The sequence below is a fragment of the Coenobita brevimanus genome, chromosome 89, assembly GCF_032717465.1.
Source record: "Coenobita brevimanus isolate Jiangsu-jjx chromosome 89, ASM3271746v2, whole genome shotgun sequence".
Classification (NCBI taxonomy): Eukaryota; Metazoa; Arthropoda; class Malacostraca; order Decapoda; family Coenobitidae; genus Coenobita; species Coenobita brevimanus.
Window position 1 is genome coordinate 25,886,001 of NC_137042.1, and position 15,778 is coordinate 25,901,778.

The window sequence follows — 15,778 nt, forward strand, 5'->3', positions numbered from 1 at the left end:
GGGATATTGGGAATGAGAGGGGTATATTGTGTTATGGGGATGATATGGAGTTAAGGAATAATGAAATGGTTGTGGAAGGTGTAATGGATTGTGGCGATGGCTGTGATGGATATGATGGTGAAGAAAGAATGTTAATTTCGTCTGCATGCTCTTACAGCGCTGGTGGGCATGATGGAAGAAGGTGTACTGGAGGGAATGGAAGTGGTCAAGTGCGGAGGGGTAGGGCTGGTGATGAACGAGTAGAGGGTGTAGGAGTGCAGGGGATAGTGGTAGTGAAGGCTGGGGATGATGGAGATATTGGTGGTGGTGGAGGAAAGTGACAAGGTAGGGGATACGGCGGTGAAGCAGGAAGTGAGATGGAAGGTCGTTGTGGTGGTATGGGATGGAAGAGATGGTAGACGGGGACAGTGGTGGAGGTAGTATTAAGAGTGGTGTGGATGGAAGATGGAAAGTAAGAGATTAGAGGTTGAAAGTGCAGAGGTGGTGGACTATGGCAAGGGACTAAGGGGAGGGAAAGGTGGAGAGATGGATAGCTGTTGTGGTGGGGGTGAGACGTTAACCCCTTCAGTATAAGGATTCTATTTTTTGCTTATTCTGGCAGCCACTAGAAGAAAGTATTCAGTTATCTAGAACCCCCTCGCTAAGGAGGCTGATGAACTTTACTGGTGTTAAGAGGGGATAATCATACAATCTGTTAATCTGACAGTATTTTGGAGGGAGTTTTAAAATAATGAAGATTGCTTCTAATAATCTGATATTGTAATACCATGACCTATAGACCAGTGTTATTATATACCAGTACTTGTACCCGTTCCTCAAAGAAAAAGGGGGGAAGTTTTATATGTCCAAAGGCATACATATTTTTACTCGACACTGAACAGATATTTTATACTGTATATCTATCTATCTATCTATATATCTATATATATATATATATATATACGGTATATATATATCTATATATATATATATATATATATATATATATATATATATATATATATATATATATATATATATATATATATATATATATACACGGTATATATTGTATACATGTTCTTGGAGGAGGGAGAATCAAAACAATGTTCAGTAAATATATAAATATATTTGTGTCCGTTCTAAGAAAGTGATCCACAGGCAAGCTGTATAACCACCTCGAAAACTGCCTTAAACTTTTTAAACCGCTCAGACTGCATCACCCGCTCACCAAGCCGTGTTTTCTTTGCCACAGAACACTTTGTAACCCATCTTCTTTAACGACCTTCTGTATCTTAAATATTGATATTATTTACAATTTTACAATATCGATGTGGGGTGCACCAATAACATACTGAAAGATATTAAGGTGTACACAAAATGCAAATAAATCGCTTAAATGTTGCTAAATACCCTAAGCCAAAGATAATATATCCACTGGGTTCACAACGAGTTGAGCCTGGGGTTGCAACAACAACAACCGCAACAGCTTACATGTTACGGGCAACCTTTTTATATCGATGCAGTGTACATACAACAAACTAAAGGAAAATAAGGTGTAGCGAGCTAGTATCTAAATCGCCAAGAAAGTTACGCGAAATCTCAGCCAACAAGGACTCGGCCTACCCTTACCACATACACAGCAGGTATATACTGTATGTGTCTTCGTCTGCTTAAGAGATGTTCATGCACCTCTTCCTTAGCAGTTTTCTTATTTGTTATTCATGTTAATTTCAACCGAATGCATAGATTTAATTTCGACTGAGCGCACAGATATGATACAGCGGAATATTGGTGTGATATTAGCAGAAAAACAAGAAGTAAAGAAGAGAAGCATTTGAGCCTCCTTAATCTAGGAAAATACGAGCCCACACACTGGCTGGTTGGCGGCAAGGGAGAGCAAAGTATTGGCTGTGACTGCGCACTGGCCGGACACATACAGAAAGAGGCAAACAGCGAGGCCGGGAATGGATCATATCTACAGAACTCTTCTCATGCCTCTTAAAACACCCGGACAGAGAGCAACACAGGCCTTCAGAGCTCCCGTATCTTTCAACCAGACAGCGCAGCATCACCCTCTCTCTTTTACGCATAAACACGCCTACATACAAAGTCCCCCGTAGCAAATATAAACACCAACTCACAAACATCCTGTGCATAAGAGAATCTATATATACTCCTGGAATATATGTGTGTATGTCTAACAAATAAATATACGCTCTCACAAACCTTCCATGTGTATGATCTGATGTGTGTACGTACCTGAAATATACAGGTACACATACACCTTCTCGCAAACATCCTGTATATGAACGTGTATGTCTACCTGAAATAAATGTGTGTGTGTGTGTGTGTGTGTGTGTGTGTGTGTGTGTGTGTGTGTGTGTGTGTGTGTGTGTCTGTGTGTGTGTAAATAACAACAGCTTCTCACAAACACCCTATGTATAAGAGCAAATTCATATACTCAAACTACTTGCGTGTGTGTATGCTTCACGCCATCAAGATCATACATTTTATCGATAAAAACACATATGTATACCTGCAATATACATGTACGTGTCTCCCGAAAATAAAAATATCCTCTCACAAACATCCATGTATAAATGGAAAAATGTATACCCAGAAAACGTGTGTGTGTGTGTGTGTGTGTGTGTGTGTGTGTGTGTGTGTGTGTGTGTGTGTGTGTGTGTGTGTGTGTGTGCTAGAATGTGAGTGTCAATATACGCGAGGAAATATATATTGGAGTGCGTGACGGGAGAAATGGAATAATGCTCTCCTCCCCCTGCCTGATACCCGCCCCCCAGCGCCGACGACCGCACACACAATCAATACCCCTACTACAAGTAATGAATCTTGAATTAGAGACCGGCATTTTCTTCCCGCTGCGATGGAGGCTGTGTTTTACCTTCCTTCGTTAAGCTGGGGGATATTAGATTCGGCGGTCATTAAATTGATGCTCCCGGAGTCCTTTTTGTTGTAGCGTATCAAATAGCAAGTCTGATCATTACCCTTTGATATGTTGCAATGCTCTTAGCCAGTGGCTGTCCATTTCCAATGTAACGATGTTTTGTGATGTTGACAATACTCTGTAGAATTGAAGTGTTTTAATGGCGCCTCGCTCGTTGATTACTCGGCCGCTTCCGTTCCCCCTGCTGCCCCTGCCGCTGATGTATATTCCCTCACTTTGCATCAAAAGGACTGCTGCTGGCCGCCCTCATAATGGACCTTCTCTTATACAAAATCTAAGTTCCTATAATGCTCTAATAATCAAGAATAAATATCTTAATTAGTCCTACTTAAACGGCCGCGTTTTCAACCCGCGCAAAGCACCCCCGCAGAGTTTATAGAAAATGAGCATTTTGTGCGCGGCTCACAGAAAACTTTCCCCGCCCGTTTTTTATGCTCCGCCGAGTAAAATCCGAGCGAGGAAAAAACCTGGACTTGTTGCCTGGGTGGGACTTGTGCAGATCCAGAGGACTTGGTGATTTCCGCAGGTTTTGTGTCTGTGTCGGAACCTGCGGGTATCGTGACGCGTCTACGGATAGGCAGGGTGGACGGGATGTAGCCGAGAGTGTAGTGCCACCGACGGAAACGTGCATATGTCACGCCCAAGTGGAGTTTGGCTTAGATATTGAACCGGCGGCCGGCCAGCAACCCTGCCACCGCCGGGGCTGGGGCGCGGGCCGACATTTTGCTGCCTGCGTCAAAGCGTGAGAAATATAGTGGCCAGTGCTTGTCATGAGGGAATACATGCCGGTGAGGGGCGACTGGAGGCGAGGCGGTGGGGTGGAATGGCCAAGCGAGCCTCTCCCACAGCCCCCCAGGCCCCTTTATCATGTCTACAGATCACGCCAAGAAGCCTCCACCCTCCCACTGCGCAGCCTTGGCCTCCCACCTGACGCATGTGCCCCGCTCACCGCCAACACCTCCTCTTCCTCCCCAAAGCACACGGGTTTCATCATCGTTCCCTCGGACCTTCATATTCATTTCGGTGCCCACTACAAAATCCCAGGCGCCAAAATGAAAGCAAAAATGTAACGCAGGAAGAGGGAGTTAGAAGGCATGAGCGACGGGAGGAGTCTGGAGGCGGTGGCGGCGGCGGGGCTACAGGGTGGTGGGGGTAGGTTCGTCCTGTGAGCGCCTGATGACTTCCCGGCACTAAAATATTCAGGGAAGAGGATCATATTCCGCTTGTAATTAGAGGGGTCGGGAGGTAGAGGGATGGATCTTAGGGGCGCGCCGACCCCATCGTCAACACGGCTGGAGGGACAGATAAGAGAACAGCCCCTTCCACCCCTCCTCCTCCCTCCCCCCTCCTTTTCTCACCCCTCTCCTCCCCTCCCCGACCACCCTGATGATTAATTAGACCATGTGTGCCCTCCTCCTCCTCCTGCCCTCTCCCCCACCCCCGTTCTCCCTCACTCTCTTGCCTTTAGAAAGCCCTTTCGGCCCAAACCTACTCAATATTTCTCCCTATCACTCTGCCTTTCCGCGGGTGTGCTGTATTTTCTTGATATCAAAGGAACATGGAGCCAATATTCACTCCTGCACCCTCTATACAACAACAACAACAACAATAATATACATCACACACACACACACACACACACACACACACACACACACACACACACACTGACACACACACAACCACCTCTCCCTCCTATCATTCAGCTTCCTCTCTATGTCATTATCTCTCTTTTTAACTCATTTTCTCATCCGTTCGTCTATTCTCTCTCTCTAAAACCTTTCGTCGACCAGAGGAAATTACGCCTCCACAGGTTTTGATCCCCCTACCAACCTCTCCCGAAGCACACACACACACACACACACACACACACACTCATGCATATTCCGTCGCCATGGGAAACAGCAAGATCCAGCGTCATCAATTTCACTCCGAATGACTTATTAATCCCCCGCCAAACCCCGCCACAGTCCGCCCCACATTGTCTTGGAACAACCCCCACATCCACCCCCACCCCCATCCCTCACCTCCCGTCTCCCCCAACCCTCCACTCCATCTCCCCCAACCCCCACCCAACTCCCCCCACCCCCAATGTTTCACCCAAACTTATATTTTCATCTGGGCGCGGCTGCAACTTCCACAATGCACAAATGGAAGTTTGGCCAAAAATCTCGGGAATGGTGGTGGCACGTCCAGCTGAACCCCTGCACCTCCCTTTACCCATGCCTGTCTGCCTGCCTGACTGCCTCGCTCTCTCTTTCTCCTCTGCCTGCACGTGTTGCTTGGTGTGCTGTGTGTGTGTGTGTGTGTGTGTGTGTGGCTTGTTAGGGGCTGTATGTGGAGTAGGTGAGCTATGTTGTCCAGTTAAATTTCTCTTCCTCTTCGCCTGTCTGTCTTTCGATCTGTGTGTCTAACTGCTTGCTTGTTTGCCTGATTATTTGCTTGCTTGCTTGCCTGCTTGTTTGTCTGCCTCTCTTTAGCACATGTGGCTTTTTTGTGGCTCAGATGGGTCATGTCCAAATGAAACTCTCCCTGTCTATCTGCTTGCTTGCTTGGTACGTGTGGCTTGATATCCTATTGCTGTGGCTTGTTAGGAGCTGCATGTGGCTTGATATAGGGCTTAGGTGGGTTACACTGTCCTGATGAACCCCTCCTTCCCTCTGCCTTTCTGCCTGTCTGCCTGCTTCCTGTCTCCCTCTTTCGTCTGCTTGCACGTGTTGCTTAGTGGGCTGTGTGTGTGGCTTGTTACGTGGGGTAGGTGGGTTACGGTGTCCATCAAAACGTTTCCTCCACCATGCCTGCCTGCCTGCCTGCCTTTCTTGTCTTTGCAAATGTTCCTTGGTGTGTGTGGGGGGGAGGGGGGGTTGTTTCGTGCTGAGTATGTCTTCTCATGTAAATAGTATATACAGTTGTTTGTTATGTGCTTTAAGTGGGTTGTGCTGTCCACCAAAACATAAGCTCTCTCTCTCTCTCTCTCTCTCTCACGGTACTGTTGACGGGTACCGTATGCTGTTCATGTACTCTCTCTCTCTCTCTCTCTCTCTCTCTCTCTCTCTCACGGTACTGTCGATGGGTATGCTGTTCATCTACGCTTTTCCTCTCTTGCCTCTCCTGCCATCACATTTACTGACATCTTTGTTGGAAATCCTAGCAGTTAAAAGGCCAACAGCTTAGGATCGCATTACCGTCGGATTATGAGGCTTACTAACACCTCTTCCTTACCCACTTATCTCTGTTTATAGCACTTTAATATTCTGTTCGTGTTGCATAAATGAACATCAATATTAAGTAAACATAAGCAAAACACAGTATGAGATAAAAATAACGTATACTGCTCAAAGTAAATCACTAGGGAATGGGTGCTTGAAACCCTCCTAAGCTCATAAGAATATGGCTCGAAATGTGTTTATCTGTAGTTTTCTGTGTATGGTTCAGGAGTTGTATTCTTCAGATGCACGTGCTGGCATTTTTCCTCATCCACGTGCCTGGCTTATTACTGGCTTGGGGTGATGACAATGGCTTGATATAGTGGGTTGTACTGCTGGTGGCTTGGTCTGTTGCTGCTGTTCTATGTAGTTAGGGAAATACACCAAGTCTGCCTCATATTCCACCGCTTTTATTTCCACTCCCTTCTGGTGGCTAATCTTCCAAAAATCAGAGAGGATTAGTGTGATTTCCTGCCCATCGATGATTCTCTGTGTTATAATGTGTCCGAGAGAAAGTATCCAACATGCCTTACATATGAAGTGGAGAAGATGGATTATTAAAAGAACTTATGGCCTTGACTGTACTATTAGATGCAAGAGTTAGTTGACAATCTCCTCCCCACACTGTGTCCTGCCTTCTAAATTTCTCATCCCTCCCCGGACGTCAGAGAGTATTCTTCCTTCTCAGGTTCTACCGTTAAATGCTTCATACCGTTACCACAGAAATTTTTCACGTGGTACCTTTTCTTGCTGCATTTGGAGAGGAAGTGTCGGGGAACCCCTGATCGTGATAGTTCCTACATCTGTAATTTCTAGTGCAAGTGTGCGAGATCCAAATGGTTCTGGCTGTTGTATAAGGCTTGTTTTGTACTGCTGGCGGAGTGTGGGCGTTCTCTGTTGCTGGAGACATTTTATATGCATAGTAATTGCAATAATGAGTAGCAGAGTAATGCTGAAAACGTGTAATGTGTGGATGCCTCTTCTGCACGTGTTGAAGAGGGCAAGAATGCATGTGCGCTCTAGGGGTTACTTTGAAGATTCGTAACATCTCCTCCTTAGTCATTTTTTCCGTACATCACACTTCAAAATCTTCTTTCACGTCACTTACGAAAATTATGTAGATATCAAGACGCTACAAATAATATACAAGAGGCTATAAGTATTATGTGCAAAATAAATCGCTAAATAGGAGGTGTTACATGGCCTCCTTTGCAAGCTAGATTACAGCCCTAAGTCAGGTGTAAATGTTGCATGGGATCTCTGTTAGGCTCGCTAATGCTTCTCCCTTTATTCAACCTGGCGCGTGACACTCGCACTTCCATCAATAAAATGCGATGTTTGTTGGCTGAAATGCATATATACGCTTGGCATTTCCCTCGGTTTATGGATTCTGGTCACAGTGATAAATATTACAAACGCTACCTGTTTTGTCTATGTGTGTATTCATAAGTACGAGGATATAATATGCATGTACAAAATCAAATACCAGTTTATGTATATTCACATATTTATTTTCAAAAGCTACACATGGCAGTCATATTTAGCGACTAAGAATACAGAGGTAAGTTAGTGTACTGTATTCTTTAAGTGTATAAGTGTGTGATTGATAAGTAGACATAAAGATACAAAGATAGATAAATAGATACAACCTTTCTATGTCTTTGGAAAATTTATCGTATACATATACTTAGTTATTTATGAGACGTAGGTGTCTATATTAGGTAGTTTTTACGTTAAACAGCTTCGCACTTCGCATAATTACATTTCTTAATCCCTCCAGCCGGAGATGCTTGTTCAAGGTGAGAGAAAAAAAAAAAAAACATGCTTGACGGGATTCATGGAAGTTACTAATCCCTTAAGTCTGAGAGAGAGAGAGAGAGAGAGAGAGAGAGAGAGAGAGAGAGAGAGAGAGAGAGAGAGAGAGAGAGAGAGAGAGAGAGAGAATAAAGTTTAAAATACGTCACGCAACTCACGGCAGTTTACTAGCCTATGGGTAAAGGTTTAACCTCTTCAGTACGATGACGTTTTTATTCTAGCTACTGCAGGACAACTTAAATTCGATTAGCAGAGTCACTAGTCAATGGATGGGTTAATGAAGACAATAAACAGTGCAGTACGGTCAAATAACCTCTCCCTAGTAAAATAAACGTCTGAAGATTGCAATGAATTGATGAAGAAAACATCACAGTACTGAAGGGCTCGATCGTTAACTTCTTTACTAATAATACAAATTTGTATATTTTTTCTTGTTATTTCTGAACGATTTAATTCACCTCTGGGGAGATTTTTCAAACTGGATGGATTTGCTATAACTTTCAATGTCCCTTCAGCACGAAAATGTTCTCCCAAGATGAGTAAAATGCTCTGATATTAGTTTTTATTTATTTTGTAATTTTAAGAAAGTGCAACCTCGGGCTGGAAGAATAATTCGCTTAGTTTGCGACATAATTTAGTAATTTTCATCAATAACCGGATGACTATATTCAACTCCTGCGCTGGAAATGTCTCTCAGGTTGTACGATATCGTTCGGAGGTTAAAAGAAAAGTAAATTTTTAAAACCATCTTCTGTGTAAAGCACAGAACAAAGAAAGAAATGGAAAGAAAAATAATCCAACATGCGGTCTAAGGACTGCCTAGCACAAATATTGAGTGTCTTTCCCGTCAAGTTTTGTTAATAAACTCTTCAGTGCAAGGACGTCATCGTCAATATATTTTTCCTACCAACACGGAATATCCTCTCTCTCTCTCTCTCTCTCTCTCTCTCTCTCTCTCTCTCTCTCTCTCTCGTCAGTGATTATTCATATTTCTTAATTTTTATTCCATTTTCCCTTCTGTGATACTTTACAACCAATCGACGCACCTCCATCCCCCCCTCCCAAAGGATGTTTTTGCATGTTACACCTTCATCTTTTCACCCCAGTGACGTCTTCTGTAGTCTATTATACTTACCTGCAGACGATTTTATGCAGCTTAGGGGAGGTCTCGCAGCAAAGGGCTTGATTAAGGCTGTATCCAACCCCTCCAGTTCAGATTTCTTCCCCAAGCTAAATAAAATCGTCTGAAGGTAGTAAAAATGAAATGAAGAGCGTCACCTAATTAAGGGAGACTCTGTTCAATTAAATGTATTTAATTTCTATCTTTTTTTTAATATTGACACAGCTAATACACAAAAGAATATAGGTATTTTTAGGAGATATATAAATCGATCAGGAAGAGGTACTGCGAAATCTCCTATCCCAGCAAGTATATGTATTTTTGTCTATAACTTTCTATAATACGTTTTTTCTGCCCACGTCCTTATACAAAAGTTTTACCAGTTTTCTTATACTTTTTCTTATTTTTCAATTTTTATGAAATCATCTGCAACATAAAAAATTCCTCACTCTTCCCCTTCAGTACTACGAAGTCTCTCTCTCTCTCTCTCTCTCTCTCTCTCTCTTCTTGCTATGCAGACGTGATTTTATTCAAACTCAGAATGGGCCTCAAGCAGTGAAGGGGTTAGAAATAATCATCAAATCTTTAAGCAAAATCATTTCTTTATAATCCCCTTCAGTATGATTATTTTATTCTTTTGATCATTCTTGACAGCGCTCTACGTTCTTATTTAACTTGGATCTCTTGTTGTGATGAAATTTACTTAAGGCTACATCCACCACCTCTAGTTCGCGATGTCACTCCAGAATAGAATGCACAAAACCCTGTCTGGAGGTGGAATGAGTAAGGTTTTTTTGTGTCGCAGTGCTGAAGGGGTTAGGTATGTTCTTGCTGCCTCCAGACGACTTAGGACACACTGGACATCTCGTAGTAAAGAAGGTATCCAACTGATCCCAAGGGCGCCGTTTTTTGCTTTATTCCGGCCATCTCCTGACGATTTTATTCAGCACAGGATAGACTTTTTCATCAGAGTGAATTAAATATAGTCTTAGTAAACGCCATCAACACGAGTGTCCTTTCTTTAGTTGAATAAAATCGTCTGGTAGCAGCAAGATTTAAAAACGATGTCACCTGGGTACTTGGGGTTAAACATACAAATAATAAGTGTTCTTGCCTTGCTTCGGTCTCCTACGATTGAGTACAGTGAAGGGGGGAAAAAGTGAAAGACAAAGTTTTCTTCATCTTTATTTCCTTCATTCTTTTCCAAGCACGAATATATATCCAGCTATCTGCATCAGAACCTTCGCCGAGCTCTTAACTTTCTGCACCCTATATCGTCATCATCATTATCGTTGTCGTCGTCGTCGTCGTCATCGTCGTCCTTTTCCTCCTCCTCCTCTTCTTTTCATCGTCGTAACTTCACCAGCCCTTTCGCCATCGTTATCATTAACATCCCTCATGAAGGTTACAGACAAGTACAGGTGTTACAGAATGCACAGCTGAGGTGAGCGATATTCCATTTTAAATTCATAACACTGCATAACATCCGCACATGGCTTCACAAATACCCTTCATGCTTTAGTGCCTTTGACATTAATAATTAAGTAAATGAAGCGTCTTTTCACAATACACCACCCACTCTATCGCTATAATGTATGTTGCTATTATATATATATATATATATATATATATATATATATATATATATATATATATATATATATATATATATATATATTATATACTCGTATAAACACTTGATATCTGATTAATTATATTATCAATGAACAAAATGAAGATGTATCTTAGTTACAAATTTATATGGGCCTTTTTATGCTTAAAACAATTACAGTATAAATAAATATTCGATTACCATAAGTTAGCGACTACACTTTATTAAACTGCTCCCTAGTTAAAATTTCCCTTTCTCTGAAACAGATGGGGTGGAAATGGTCATGCTTTCACTGCAGTTCACCAACTACAGCTCCATCATAATATACCATTCATCTACTGCACAACATAAAAGTAATTCTTTGGCTAAAAAAGCTTCGCATGGATCAAAACGCGTGTGCGATTATAATCAGGATACCAAATAACCAGGTGCTTATGCATCACTCTAAAATTAACGACTGCATTTCTCTAAACCATGATCAAGGAAAGGCATAACAGTGATGATATACTGTGTATATATATATATATATATATATATATATATATATATATATATATATATATATATATATATATATTGCCAGTTCTAGGCTACCTTAGATATTCACCTAAGTACGTTCTTACCCACCACCCCTCTCACTGCCTTCATCCTTTCTCTGCTTGCCCCCGCCCCCCCCCCCCGCCCCCAAAACCCTCTCCCTGTCAATGCCCCCCTTACCTACTCTTCCCAGGCCCCTATTCTTCCTCTTTCTCACCACCACCTGCATTTCCCTCATTAATTCCTTTGCCCCTTCAACCCTGCTTTCCCTTGTGCACTGCTGCTTCCCGCCTGACTCTCACATCCACCCTGCATACTCCTCTCTTTATCCTTCCTTCCAGCCATCCACCCTACTTCTGTTTCTTCTTTCCTTCCGTCCATCCATCCTTCCTTCTTCTCTTCCTTCATTCTTCATTCCATACATCCATTCTACTTACTTTATTCTTTTCATCCATCAATCCATCTATCCTTCCTACATATCTTTCTTCATTTCATCCACTCCATCCACACATCCAACCTTCCTACTTTTCGTTGGCCATTCCATCCATTTACCTTCCATCCATCCACTCATACTTGCTACATCTCTTTCTTCGTTCCATCCTCACTTCCTATTTGTTTCTTTATTCCTTCCATCCATCCTTCCATCCTTCTTTCTATCCATGCATCCACCCATCCCTCCAACCTTTCCACTTCTCTGTCCTGATTCCTCCCTTCCATCACACCTTAGCCATTTAGCTACGTTGTGTATCCTATTCAGGTTAACACCACAAGATCTGCTGAAATGAGAGAAATTCTAGCCGTCAGGGGCTTCAAAAATTATCTCAAGTGGCCATTATGTGCTACTGATACTCCTGTGAGTATTATTATGGCTGACGCCCGACGAATATGTTCACTAAAGAACAAAAATCGTAACAGTCAAAGGAAAAACGATATTCTCCCTCTCTCTCTCTCTCTCTCTCTCTCTCTCTGTCCTCCGTTTCTCTTCATCCCCCTTCTTTTTTTTTTTCTTTCTCTTCCCTTCCTTCCTTAATTCCTCATCCCCTCCTCTTCCTCCTAATCTTCTTCCTCATCCCTTTTTCTCCTCTTCCTCATCCCTCCTTCACCTCCCCTCACCCGTCTTCCTCATTCCTCCTCTTCGTCTTCCTCATACTCTTCCCATCCCTTTCTCATCCTTTCTCTTCTTCCTCATCCCTCCTCCAGCTCCTCCTCTCCCCTCCTCCTCTTCCCGCCTCACCCCAATAAAAATTCGGAGCCATGTCGCCTCCTACTTGCTTGTCATCGACCCTCAGAGACTGCGATCCCGAATTCTAAGAAAACTGTGGAAGAAACCTTGGAATCTGGAAAATGTCCTCCTCCTCCTTGGGGAAGTGGAGAGAAAGAGAGGAATGGTGGACTCTTCTGTTTCTGTTCGGAAATATTACCTCACTTTAACTTCAGACACAAAATCTTACTTTAACTTCAGACACAAAATCTTACTTTAACTCCAGAAATAATATCTTGCTTTAACTTTGGAAATATTATCTTGTTTTAACTCCAGAAACAAAATCTTACTTTAACCTTAAAAACCAAATCTTACTTTAACCTTAAAAACAAAGTCGTACTTTAACCTTAAAAACAAAATCTTACTTTAACTTCAAAATCAACATCTTACTTTAACATCATATTTTTATTGCTCTAAAATAATTTCTTAGACTGTACTTTTGTTCAGAAATTATATCGTACTTTATCTACAACTTTTTTTGCCTTGGAATAATTGCTAAGATAATTTGTTTCCGAAACTATACTTATTTTAACACTTTTTCGTAAGATTTTATAATATTTTGTTTCTAACGCGTTATCACCCTGTACTAGGGTGGGAAAGGTCCGGATGATGATGATGGTGATGCTGCTGCTGATGCTGATGATGATGATGATGATTATTACTATTATTTTATTATCAATATTATTATTATTATTGTTATTATTATTATTATTATTATTATTATTTTACACCATTTTCGACTATTTTTTTAATAATGATATCTACTCATTTACCTTCTTTTTGTTTTGAAACGACATCTTAATTTCTTTGTTGCTGTTGATGTTGTTGTTGTTGTTGTTATTGTTGTTGTTGTTATTGTTGTTGTTGCTGTTGGTCCAAAAAATTTTACTTTTCGTTGTGAAATGATAACTTACTTTTTTATCTATTACTAAGTTTACTGTGCTCCTTTACCTGGGCTCCTTCTGCCCTAAACTGCCCACTTGATTAATAATAAGTATTCCTGAAATTACATATTATTTTATTTACTTATGCATGTGTGTACTGGCTTCTCCAAAACGATACCTTACATCCTTCTAGGTTTATTTGCTATCTTTTCCAAGGATTCTTCTGCTCTCAGTTTTTCTTCAAACAATTTCTGACTGATTTAACGGTGGATTTTTTTTTCCATTAATCTGAAACTGTATATCACTTACTAGGTATACTGTGTTTCTTATTATGGACTCTCTGTCATCAATTTTTTTATTATTTATTTTTAGTATATAATAAATAACGGAGTACACAATTGTTTTCTGAAATGCTACTTTTATTCTTATCTTCTGTTAAGTGTACTGCGTTTCTATACAGGGATTCTTCTACGCTATAACGTTCTACTTTATAATCGTTCTATTTTTTTTTCTATTTGTCTGCCATGTTTTCCTGACATATGTTATTTCTTATTCTTCAACCACGTTCTCTTCGCTCACTTACTTTGGCTTATTGCATTTTTCTATTCTGTTAACTTTATTACCTTATCTATCTGCAGCTCCTAACTGTATTTTAGGCGACTACAGGAAGCTGGATGAATATAATTATATGAATTACTAACACCATCATCATTATTATTATTATTATTATTATTATTATTATTATTATATTATTATTATTATTATTATCATTATCATTATTATTACTTGGCACAAGAGACGCTGGACTCCCTCATCCCGAATTAACAACTTTAGTCCAATGACAAACAGTACTTTCTATTCCCTTCTTGCTATCTCCAAATTATTTTATTAGATTAGGGAAGCCTTTTCGATATACGGGGGTTTGACGCAGCGCAACAAAAACGCTTCATTATACGAGTTCTGCCGTAATTTAAACAACAGCTTTAGGAAACAGCTAGACTAGAAAGAAAAAAAAAATCTGAATTTTTTTCGTGTTATAGTCCAAGTTATTTATTATTTTTTTAAGAAGAAAGGATAGTTGTACGAAGGCTACTGACGACTATATCAAACCCATATAATCTAATCTACTTCACTTAGTCACTTCAAAAACGGTTGGGAGAAAGGAAGAATAAAGTTAAATAAATGCGTCACATAATTCATGATATCAACTAAATAAGATTATATAGGAGTAACGAATATTCTAAATATATAAGTCACTTCAGTACAAAATATTTCCTAAACCACATTTCCTATGCCACATTTCCTATGCCACATTCCCTAAGTCATATTTCCTAGGCCACATTTCCTAAGCCACATTTCTAAGCCACATTTACTAAGCCACATTTCCAGAGCCACATTTCCTGAGCCACATTTCCTAAGCCACATTTCCTAGGCCACATTTCCTAGGCCACATTTCCTAAGCCACATTTCCTAAGCCACATTTCCTGAGCCACATTTCCTAAGCCACATTTCCTAAGTCACATTTCCTAAGCCACATTTCCTAAGCCACATTTCCTAAGCCACATAAACTCGTGTGGAGGTAACAAAACTTAAAAAGGCGTCACCAAAATAAAGGGGTTAATTGACACAACTTCCAATCCTTTCACTACGATTTTTCAACAGTGATGATCTAAGTTTTTTCTCGCTACTTCCAGACGATTTTCTTCAACTTATGAGGCGATTTCCTAAACTGAGGAGAATACTATAGTTTTAATTAGCTCGGGTTTCACTACAGATCCTTCCTGTGTAAAAATCCTCTGTTAGAAATCACACACACACACACACACACACACACACACACACACACACACACACACACACACACACACACACACACACAATCACCTGATTCGAGTTAATTGGAATCATCGCACTGAAAGGGTTCACTGCAAACATGTTCATATAAGCCAGTACACACCTGGAACACATACTAAATTCTGGACTACATTAAACAATATAATTTTTCCTGGAATCTGTTACCCCTTGAAACAACACAACACTTGATATTATTTGTCATGTTCCTTCACAAATAACACCCTACCAATGATGCAAGTGACCACGAGCGTTAAGATGCATTGCAAGTTAGAGGATAAAGAAAATTTCTGCATATCTCCATAGTAAACATTCAGTCACACACACACTTCCATTCCGGCAATATGTGTCAAATATGTACACACAGACAGAGATATTCACACAAACCTGTATTTGCTCTTAAGTGGGGCTCACACGTGGGGTTTAATAATAATAATCATCATAATAATAATAATAATAATAATAATAATAATAATAAAAATACTTATCACAACCATGACGTTTTAGATTACCCTGTTCTTTAATAATAATAACAATAATAATAA